Raw genomic sequence first — 10,246 nt, 5'->3', positions numbered from 1 at the left:
TTTCAAAATCGTTCTATGAAAAACAGTATGCCTCCTTTGATATTAGAGGGTGAAATAATAAAATGGGTTGACAACACAAAGATTCTTGGCATGTATATCGATGAAAATTTAAATTGGAGTTATCACATTAATGCAGTTTGCACGAAACTATAAAACATGTGCGGTGTACTATATAGGATCCGCTGTCAGCTTGCCACTGATGCTATGATTAGCATATATTATACGTTATGTTACCCTCACCTTATCTACTGTGTGTCTGTGTGGGGCTGTACCTGGCCCTCATTCTTAAACAGAATAGTATAGCACAGAAGAAAATTCTGAGATGCATATATTTTAAGGGTAAATTTGACTCCACTGACAACATATTTATGTCTGTAAAACTGCTCGTTTCAATTTGTTCATAAATATTTTCTTTTGTTATTTGTTTTTAATGATTTCAAAGACTGCTCAGGAAATAATGTTTTTACATTAGTAAACACTGTTCATAACACTAGAGGGAGTAACGTTAATCTCTTATGTCCACAGTTTCGAACAGTTCTTTTTAAAAACAGCATGCTGTGTACCGGTCCTCAGTTATGGAACTCTCTGCCTGCAGATATAAAGGATCTTATTAACTCATGTAATAGATCTTCAGTTATAAGGAAAATTAAAAGTTATTTATTTACTCTACAGTGTTCATAATTTCTTGGCAATGTTATTTATGTATGTATATATGTGTGGGCATGTATATGTATATGTGTATATCTATATATGTGTATATGTAGTCATGCATATGTAATGTGTAGTATGTAGCATGTGTGTATGTATATATCTATAGCCCGACGTCCTAATCCCGCAAAGGGTGGCCGCAGACAAAATTCCTCCAAGTCGCTGTCACCCACCATTTGACTACCCCCCCCCAACTCACCCCCCCCTCCCTCATATACCTCTCATCTCCATCCCTCCACCTCATCCTCGGTCTACCCCTCCCTCTCCCTCCCTCCACTTCACCTACATACACCCTCTTAGTCAGTCTTTCATTCTCCATTCTCTCCACATGTCCGAACCACCTCAGTGTATTTCTCCTAATCTTCTCAGCCACATCCACATCCACCCCACAACGTTCCTTCACTTCTTCATTCGTCAACCTGTCCCTCCATGTCACTCCACATGCTCCTCTCAAGTAACTCATTTCTACTGCTCTCACTCTTGACTTGTTCCCCTCTTGCAGGGTCCACGCCTCGCTTCCATATGTCAGGGTAGGGATCACAATACTATCATGCAGTGACTTCTTAACTTCCATACTCACCTCCCTATTCCTCATCACTGCTTTCAGTGAACCAACAACCTTCCATCCCTGCTGTACCCTTTCACGCACTTCATCCCCCAAAGTTCCTTCCTTACTCATCACACTACCCAAGTACTTAAATGCACTCACATTCTCCATATCCTCACCCTCCAACCTTACTGTACATTCTGTGACTTCATAATATATAGTATAGTATGATATAGGTTTTAGATTTGTGTATTTGCCTGTACTAAATCTAAGAAACAATATAACCACTATCATGTCTGCCAAGGAGCTGCGGCTCGTCAGACCGTGCCGCTTCTTACTTCGTATTTTATTGATATATGTATTATGTTCTGTTATTGGCAGTCTTAAATGTCGGGACTAACTGCCTAGCCCCGGGCTTCTACGCTCCTCATGGAGCAATGTAGAATTGAATGATGGATGGATGGATGGATTGGCAATAAAAATATTTTTACTTTACTTTACTTTACTAGTGGCAGACTGCACATGGCCACACTCCCTCTGTTTTGACAATACCGCTTCCAGCCCTAGATTTCGTAACTTTTGTTTTATCCACATTTACTCTCAAACCCTTGTGCCCCATTCTATCCCCCTGTTTCCTAAATCTTTCCTCTGCCTCCCTTTCATTCTCTGCAGTCAACACCAAAACATCAGCATACAGCATCTCCCATGGGAGTCCATTTCTGAAGTCACATGAGAGAGCTTCAAACACTTTGACAAACAATAACGGGCTCAAGACTGACCCCCTATGCATGCCGAACATTCGTGGAAAACTCCACTCAAATCTCCATCCACTCTCACCTGGGTGCAAGCACCCACATACATAACCATAACCTCCCTAACCAGCCACTCCTCTATCCCATGCTCTCTCCTTGTCCGCTCGACCACCTCCTTAGGGACTCTGTCATAGGCCATCTCCAAATCAACAGAAACAAAGTAAAGCTCCCCTTTCTTTCCTATATATTTTTCCTGAAAGAGTCAGACAGTGAATATGGCATCAGTGGTCCCTTTGCCTGGCATAAACCCAGACTGTGTCTCATCAATATTCACTCTTTTCCTAATCATACATTCTAGGACTTTCTCCATTACCTTCATTATCTGATACAAAAGTTTTTTCCATCCATCCATCATCCAATCCAACATTGCCCCATGAGGAGCATAGGAGCCCGGGGCTAGACAAGTTGGTCCTAACATTTAAGATGAGAATCACCAGCCTCACTCATCCCTGAGTGGCATTATGTGAGCAATAAACCCCAACCATCCCTTGGGTATAAACCTTCATTGCCTTAATCACCTTTTCCCTTGTACATATTTACAGTCACACTCTTCAGCCAGTCATCAGGGACAGCACACTCATATATATTGTAATTGTATTTATCAAATCAGTAACTAGACCCACTCCTATATTTCTTGAGGCCTTCAGTATTTCAGCAGTCAACTCACATACACCTGCCACCTTTTCCAACCACATCCTGTGTGTTGCCCAACTCATATAAGCATCTACTGTCAAAAGGCCAGGGGCCAAACACCAGATTCGCTGATGGACCTTCCCTTTTCCAGCCAAACTCTTCATTCAGCAGTTGGTTATAATGCTCTCTCCAGGTGTTTTAGTATCCTCACTTTCCACCACTATCTTTCATTCCTCTCCCAGAATCCCTGCCCCTCTCTCAGCATTATTACCATTTCCACAGCATGCCTACCCTACTGTCTGCATCTTTACCTCTCTGCCAGCATCCCTACCCTGCTGTCTGCATCCTTACTTCTCTACCAGTATCCCTCCCCTACTGTCTGCATATTTACCTCTCTGTCAGCATCCATACCCATCACCCAGCATCCCTACCGATCTCCCAGTTTTGGATAGGGGTAATGTGGGAGAGAGGTACGGATGACGGGAGAAGGGTTTGGGTACAGAGAAGGGGTGGGATGTTGGGAGAGGGTTAGGGATGCTGGCAGGGCCGAGGAGAAGGGGAGGGGGGCAGCTGGGGATAATCCCCAGGGCCTGGGCCAGAGAGAGGGGGGCTGAATCCTCCAAGACAGTGTTAAGAGGGAAGAAAATGATAATAGTTCATTCACTTTATAATGATACATTGGATTTTCGGAAGAAAATATATATGAAAGGAAGTAGGAATACTTATATGTAAACACATTAAAAGAAGGCTATGTATAACATTTACAGCACAGAGTTGTGTATTAGTTATTATCGTTGTTTTATAGAGAGGGAGTTGAAGGTGCTATGGCTCACCAGGTTTCTTTTTGGCAGTACCTGTATATCATTGAACCGTGTCACACTGGTTAGCCAACCGGGCTAATGTATGGCCCGGTTCCCTCTACAGGAGGGTTATACCTTAGAAAGAAAGAAAGACATTGGTTAGGGAGTAGTCTAGACCGTGTACTAGACTTCAAGTACAATATACTAAGCACAGTTTTCTGGGGGAAGGGGGGGCCCGTTGTTGATTATCTTGCCCCGGGGCTGGTGATGGCTGTCGACGGCCTTGGACAGTAATGGTGGTAGTTGGTTGTGGTGGTGGTAATGGTGTACAAAGGAATACAAAGGAAAGCAAACAGCAACAAACCTGTTGATCCTTTCATGGCTGTTTGGTACCGGGAAGGTTATAGCTAATAAAACAACTGTAAGCTGAAGACAAGGACAGAGTGGTGGTGGCAGTGGTGGTAATGGTGGTAGTTGTTGGTGATGGTGGTAATGATGGTAGTTTGTTGTTGTGGTGGTTGTGGTAATGGTGGTAGTTTGTTGTTGTGATGATGCTGGTCACGGTGGTAGTTTGTTGTGATGGCGGCGGTGGTAATGATAGTGATTGGTTGTGGCAGTATGGTAATGGTGGCACTTGTTTGTGGTGGTAGTAATAATGGTAGTTGGTTGTGGTGGTGGTAATGGTGGTAGTGATGGTGATAATTGTGGTAGTTGTTGGTGGTGGTGATGGTAGTTGTGGTGATTTTAGTGGTAGTGATGGTGGTTGATGGTAATAACTGCGGTGGTGATAATCCTGTTTGAGATTATACAACCAGTAATTCTGGTGTAGTCATCATCATCCTATAGATACTGTGTGTGTGTGTGTGTGTGTGTAAATATGTCCTTAAAACATCAAATGTTCCAGAAAGAGAGATTGGAAGAACGAGAAAGGGGGAAGAAGGAGGGGTTAAAGGGAAGGGAGGAGACAAGGGGGAAGGAAGAAACGGGAGAGGGAAGATAAGGGGGGAAGGAGGGAGGGGGGACGAAGGGGAAGGGGGGATGGAGGAGGTAAGAGGGAAGGAAGGGGGAGGGGGATGGAAGAAGCGTATTATTTAGGGAGGAGGAAGAGATGGAGGGAAAGAGAAAGACGAGAAGTGGAAGGACATGGAGGGAAAAGGAAGGAAAGGAAATAGGAAAAGGAAAACGAGGAGAGAGGGAGGCGGTTGGAGGAAAGAAGAGGAGGAAGAAGGGGTGTGAAAGGAGGGAGGTGGTGGAAATGGGCAAGTTAGTGGAGAGAGGGGGGAGATCTAGTGGGGGGGGGGAGGGAGGGAAGGGGAGAGAACAATGAGAGGAAAGAGTCTGGGAGGAAGTGGAATTCGCAGGCTTTTGATCAGTGTGGGTTGCACCGTGCCAGGCGATGGCTCTGCGATTTTGTAAGATATTTTTCCCTTTTCTTCCCAATAAGTGCTTTTTTGAAGACGATATTGATATTAGTTTGTACTGTGAACACTCCTGTGCAGTTTTGAAGCTTACTCAGTTTTAATCGTAATACTGTAGATGACAAGAGAAAGACAGCAATGTGTGTGGATGTGTGGGTGGAGTTTGGGGTCGGTGTAAAGTTTAGGTTTTGGGCATTGTTGTAGGTGTGGAATATCAATTTTCGATGTTCATGGATATTTTAGTGTTGGTGCTTTTTAAGGGGTTTGTCGTGTGATGGCAATTTTTTTTTTTTTTTTTTTTCCAGCCTGATGGCGAAAAACAGCACGATGGAGAGGCGAGTAATTTCCGGCTTCAAGGCATTTAGCTGTTGAGGAGTACCACCACCAAGGCTACCACAACCACCACCACTAACGCAACCACAACCATCACTTTGGAGGGAGCTTTTAACTGGGTATTAATTTGGCGAGTATGTTAAATCCTCTTAAGATTAGTTTCATTATTATTACTATTATTATGTGCTTGCTACTTCTTCGTTGTTTTTCTGGAAGGTTTAGGTATATTAACTTTCACAATTTCTAAAAGTCATATGGTATAGCAAGTCTCACCTAACAATGATACCTAGTCTCTTTTCAGGTAGTTCATGGCCAAATGTAGTCAGATTGGAATTATATTTTTGACTTGTAACCAGGGAGACATTAGTAACTCATGACCAAGACTCTTCGTAAAGATCCCCGGCCCCTTTGATTAATTGTAGGCTAATTGTAACACTGGGTGGGTAATTTTGACTATAGGTCTTTCACAATAACTTGGCCCAGATTTTCATTCTTTCGTAGCTTTTCACATGGTCCATTGGCAATGATATGGCTCTGTATTCTTCCCATTAATCTTCATGACTGTCATATTCTAGTATTAATCAAATATTATAACTTTGCGTTCAAGTTGAAGGGTTAGGGTAAAAGCAGTTTTGTATACAAGGACTCATTCCTAACTCATAACTACAGCTCACCAAAGTCCATGAAACCACATCTTCATTTTTTTTTTATTTTTTTACAGGAGTGACCCATTGCCAGAAAAACCGGCTATAGATCTAAAGGTGAGCTGACTGTGAATATGAAGCTATGCTCTTCAAATAAACTTGGTCTAAAATTTCTGAGATGGTTTGGGAGGAAAGATGAGACTTGATTGTATGTGTTGATAAGGGATGGACTGAGATGGGTTGGGAATGTGGAGAGGATGGAGGATGACAACTGGGTGCAGAGGATATGTGTTAACGTATAGGTTATTATTGTAAGAGGGAGACTGAAAGACCTGCGATGGTCATAGTGTGACCTCAGGTATAAGGGGATGAATAGAAATTCCTGCACCCTGCCTCACCCCATAATTATGTGGAAAAGATCGGGATGAAGGAATATTAAGATAGTCACTAGATAGTTCACTTCCTTATTGCATTAGGTTAACTTGAATAGGGAAGTACGAATAGCACTATAGTGTTTAATAGATGCATTGGTTACTATGCAAAAATTGGTGAATATATTTCACAAAACCTTGTTTACTTGAGCCTTTCAGTTGTGGGTTCATGCTTATCTGCACGTGAATCTGGGGGACTTGAGGCTGAAATTACCCTTCTGCAGTCCACCATCCTCCTTTTATGGGATAGGTAGACTACATGCCTGTATGACAAGAATATTGATTGATAGACTCCTTGGGATAAACGGGTTAGATATAGCCGTCAGTTATGTCCTTCAGCATAAAATTTAATTAGTGTTGCGGTAGCACTGGCAGTTGCAGTTACCGGGCTAATGTATAGCCCGGTCTCCACTATAGGTGGAGGAAATCTTCAAACGAACGAACGAGTTGCAGTTAATGAGTTCTAAAGCATATTTGTGCTTCAACGCAGTTGCAGGAAGGGGCAGCTTGATAGCAGAGGACGCCACACTTTCTGGGATAGTGTCTGGTGGTAGACATCCACCACCGTCTTTGATATGAGGGGAGCAACTCGGCTGGATACTAAAATGGTGAGTACTAGTAAACGCATAATAGTCAGCATCAGACCCCTGTATTTGAAAGGGACAGCAGTGTTGATAGTAAATTTAGCCTTGTCTTCCACGTGTTACTGTGATTTTCTAAGTTGCATTGGTACTTTTAACTTCACTCGGATTTAGATTTTATTAATGCTAATTTCAGACTGTTCTCCATACCATACACCCTTAAAATGGAAGACATAGCCTTCATTAACCATATCATAGTCCCTTCCTAAATTGTAAAATGCTTGGTGGCAGCCAAAATAACACCTAAAATAAATCAACAAAGAAAGAGTAATTAGGGGAACCTCCTTAAGAATACAAGCCCATCAGTTACAGGTCCTCCCCAAGTTGTAAAGTTGCCTGGTGGTAGCAAGAATGAAACCAAAAATAAATCGCTGAGGAAGAGTTTCTAGGGGAGTTAAGGAATTAAAATTATATCTGAATTCATCCCTAGGCCCATCTGAAATTTTAACTAAGTGGACTGCGGGCTTAAGTTGCCCTTCTCCCAGAGTCCACCATCCTGCCTTCAAGGGATAGGGAAGTAGTTAATGATAGTTTCTGTAATCTGGCAGCTAAGCAGCTCTGTTATCAGGCCCAGCACACGGACTCTTCAGCTCATTCCTTTTAAGTTCAGAGAAAAGTAGTTTCCCTCTGCCTGTGATCGTTTTTCCTTCTGCCTGTGACTGGTTTTCCTTCTGCCTGTGACTGACTTTCCTTCTGCCTGTGACTGACTTTCCTTCTGCCTGTGACTGGCTTTCCTTCTGCTTGTGACTGGCTTTCCTTCTGCTTGTGACTGGCTTTCCTTCTGCCCGTGACTGGTTTTCCTTTTACCCATGACTGTGAATAATTGTTTACATTTGCCAGTGGCAGTCTGTTAAATGCGGTGTCCAGGAATCTTTTAATGAATGAATCTTTATTTTGTTTGGAAAGATTTTTTTTTTTTTTTTTTATACTGCTCTAGCTTTTTTCATGTAATCCAGACTTTGAAATAGTTTCTAGGATTACTTCCCTTAACCACTCTAGTTTAAACTCACCTACAAATATACAGAGCAACAGATAAGGCATATAGAGTATAGTGGATTATTTTTGGGTGTATTACCAACGTTTACAGCTTTTGCCTTCATAACAAAAAAAAAAAAAAAAAAAAAAAATCGACAAAGCTAATCTCTAAGTTTGAAACCCATTTGTAGTTTGGTCATCATCATCCCTTCTCATCCCCAAATGGGATGACTCTCTACCAATAACTGTGGGAAAATTATGGCTGTGATGGAAAATGATTGACTAGGAGAGTCAGGTGGAGGAACTGAGACGGGATGAGGTGGAGGGATTGAAGAGACGGGATGAGGTGGAGGGATTGAAGAGACGGGATGAGGTGGAGGGATTGAGGAGACGGGATGAGGTGGAGGGATTGAAGAGACGGGATGAGGTGGAGGGATTGAGGAGGCGGGATGAGGTGGAGGGATTGAAGAGACGGGATGAGGTGGAGGGATTGAGGAGACGGGATGAGGTGGAGGGATTGAAGAGACGGGATGAGGTGGAGGGATTGAAGAGACTGGATGAGGTGGAAGGATTGAAGAGACGGGATGAGGTGGAGGGATGAGGTGGTGGGATTGAAGAGACGGGATGAGGTGGAGGGACTGAGGAGACGGGATGAGGTGGAGGGATTTTGTGAAGGTACATAAGTGAGGGTGCTCGGAGTTGGAGAGAGGGCAGCCTGATGACGGGAATTGATGTGAAGGCAGTTTTTGGATTAACGTGTTTGGCTATTAATAGGAAAAGGAACTCCAATTGGATGTGGTTTTAAGTTGTGTTGTAGCTGCTGTATATACTCTAGTGTAGGTGCCTGGTGGTCTAGTGGGTTAAGGTGTTCGCATTGGCTGGTGTTTGGAGTTTGTTGGGTTGGTGTGTCTGCTAATGTCTTGGAATTTATTAGGTTGGTGTGTTTGCTACTGTCTGTTATTTACTGTAGATGTCTGGTGGTGTAGTGGGTTAAGTTGGTCCAGCTGGATTTGCTTCAGAATATTAGGTCTCTTTAGGTATGGATTTTAAACTGAGTTTTAGATGATCCAGTTGACAGGTGTTTGAATGTTAGATGTGTCGGTATTTAAATTAGGTTAGTGTGTTCAGGTGCCTGGTGTGTTTAGTGGGCTTGGGTGCCTGGTGGTCCAGTGGGTTTAGGCGCCTGGTGCCTCAGTAACCACAGCTTAGTATTTCAGTTTTGGGAGTGGCCAGCAGGTGAGAAAAAAAAAAAATATTTTTTTTATATATTTGCAGGAGGCGAGTTGACTTAAAACAAGGGGACTGAAGATCGTATCAAGATAGCAAGATCGACCCAGCTGCGTGAAGGAAAATGTCTGTCCCAAGAAGATTGGTAATGTGTTAAAAGTGCATCTCTTTTTACTTTAACTTGGCCTAAAATTACCATCTTTGCATCTTCAAGTGTTTAGGTATGACAGTAGATTAAAATTAGTGATGCTAGGCACCAAGAAGTGCTGCAGAAAGGATGTAGGGCTGTTGCTGCCTTTTATTATTATTATTATCATTATTATTATTATTATTATTATTATTATTATATTTTTGTTACTGAACTGAGTGAAGTAAAGCTGCAAAGGATAAATCTTGGCCAAGTTAAAGTGAAAGAACTATAGTTGTACATACATAAGTCCTCGTTTGTGCCAGTCACTAAGTGCTGTGGAAAATTATGGAAAGAAATGGTAATATATGCAGGATGCCCTCGTTTACTTTTTTTTTTTTTAAATAATCCAAGTAGTTTATTCATTTTGTCCCCAGGCTATTTTATATGCTGGTCATGAAGTGCTGAATTATTTTGTCACCAGGCTTATCCGAGCCTTAACACGGTGGACTGCATGCTGAATTTGCCCTTCACTTACAGTCCACCATTATCCTTAGGGAGAGTAGGGAAGTATATGACCAGTAACCAAGGAGACTCATGAAGGAAACTCTCTCCATTGCTCATAAAGTGGGTTAATGACCAGTAACCAAGGAGAACACTGCAGTCCACCGTTATCCTTAGGGGTGCTAGGGAGGGAATTATGGGAAGTTTTGTTTAATGGGAATGTGAATTGAGGGACTAATTGTTGATCAACCCCAGTCTGTTTGGCCAAGCAGACCTATCAATCACTGGCAAGCAACAGCCTCTTGCAGGGCCACCCCACGCAGTGAACCAATGTTACCTTGCGGCTGACAGCACACACCAACAGCGAGGAGTGAGGAAAAGTGGAGGTTTGGATTCTGGATGAATGCCACATTTGCGTCTCCACCCAGTTAACGGACACCATAGTA

Source organism: Coenobita brevimanus, chromosome 18 (assembly GCF_032717465.1).
Source record: "Coenobita brevimanus isolate Jiangsu-jjx chromosome 18, ASM3271746v2, whole genome shotgun sequence".
NCBI classification, from domain to species: domain Eukaryota; kingdom Metazoa; phylum Arthropoda; class Malacostraca; order Decapoda; family Coenobitidae; genus Coenobita; species Coenobita brevimanus.
This window is presented reverse-complemented; position numbering follows the sequence as displayed.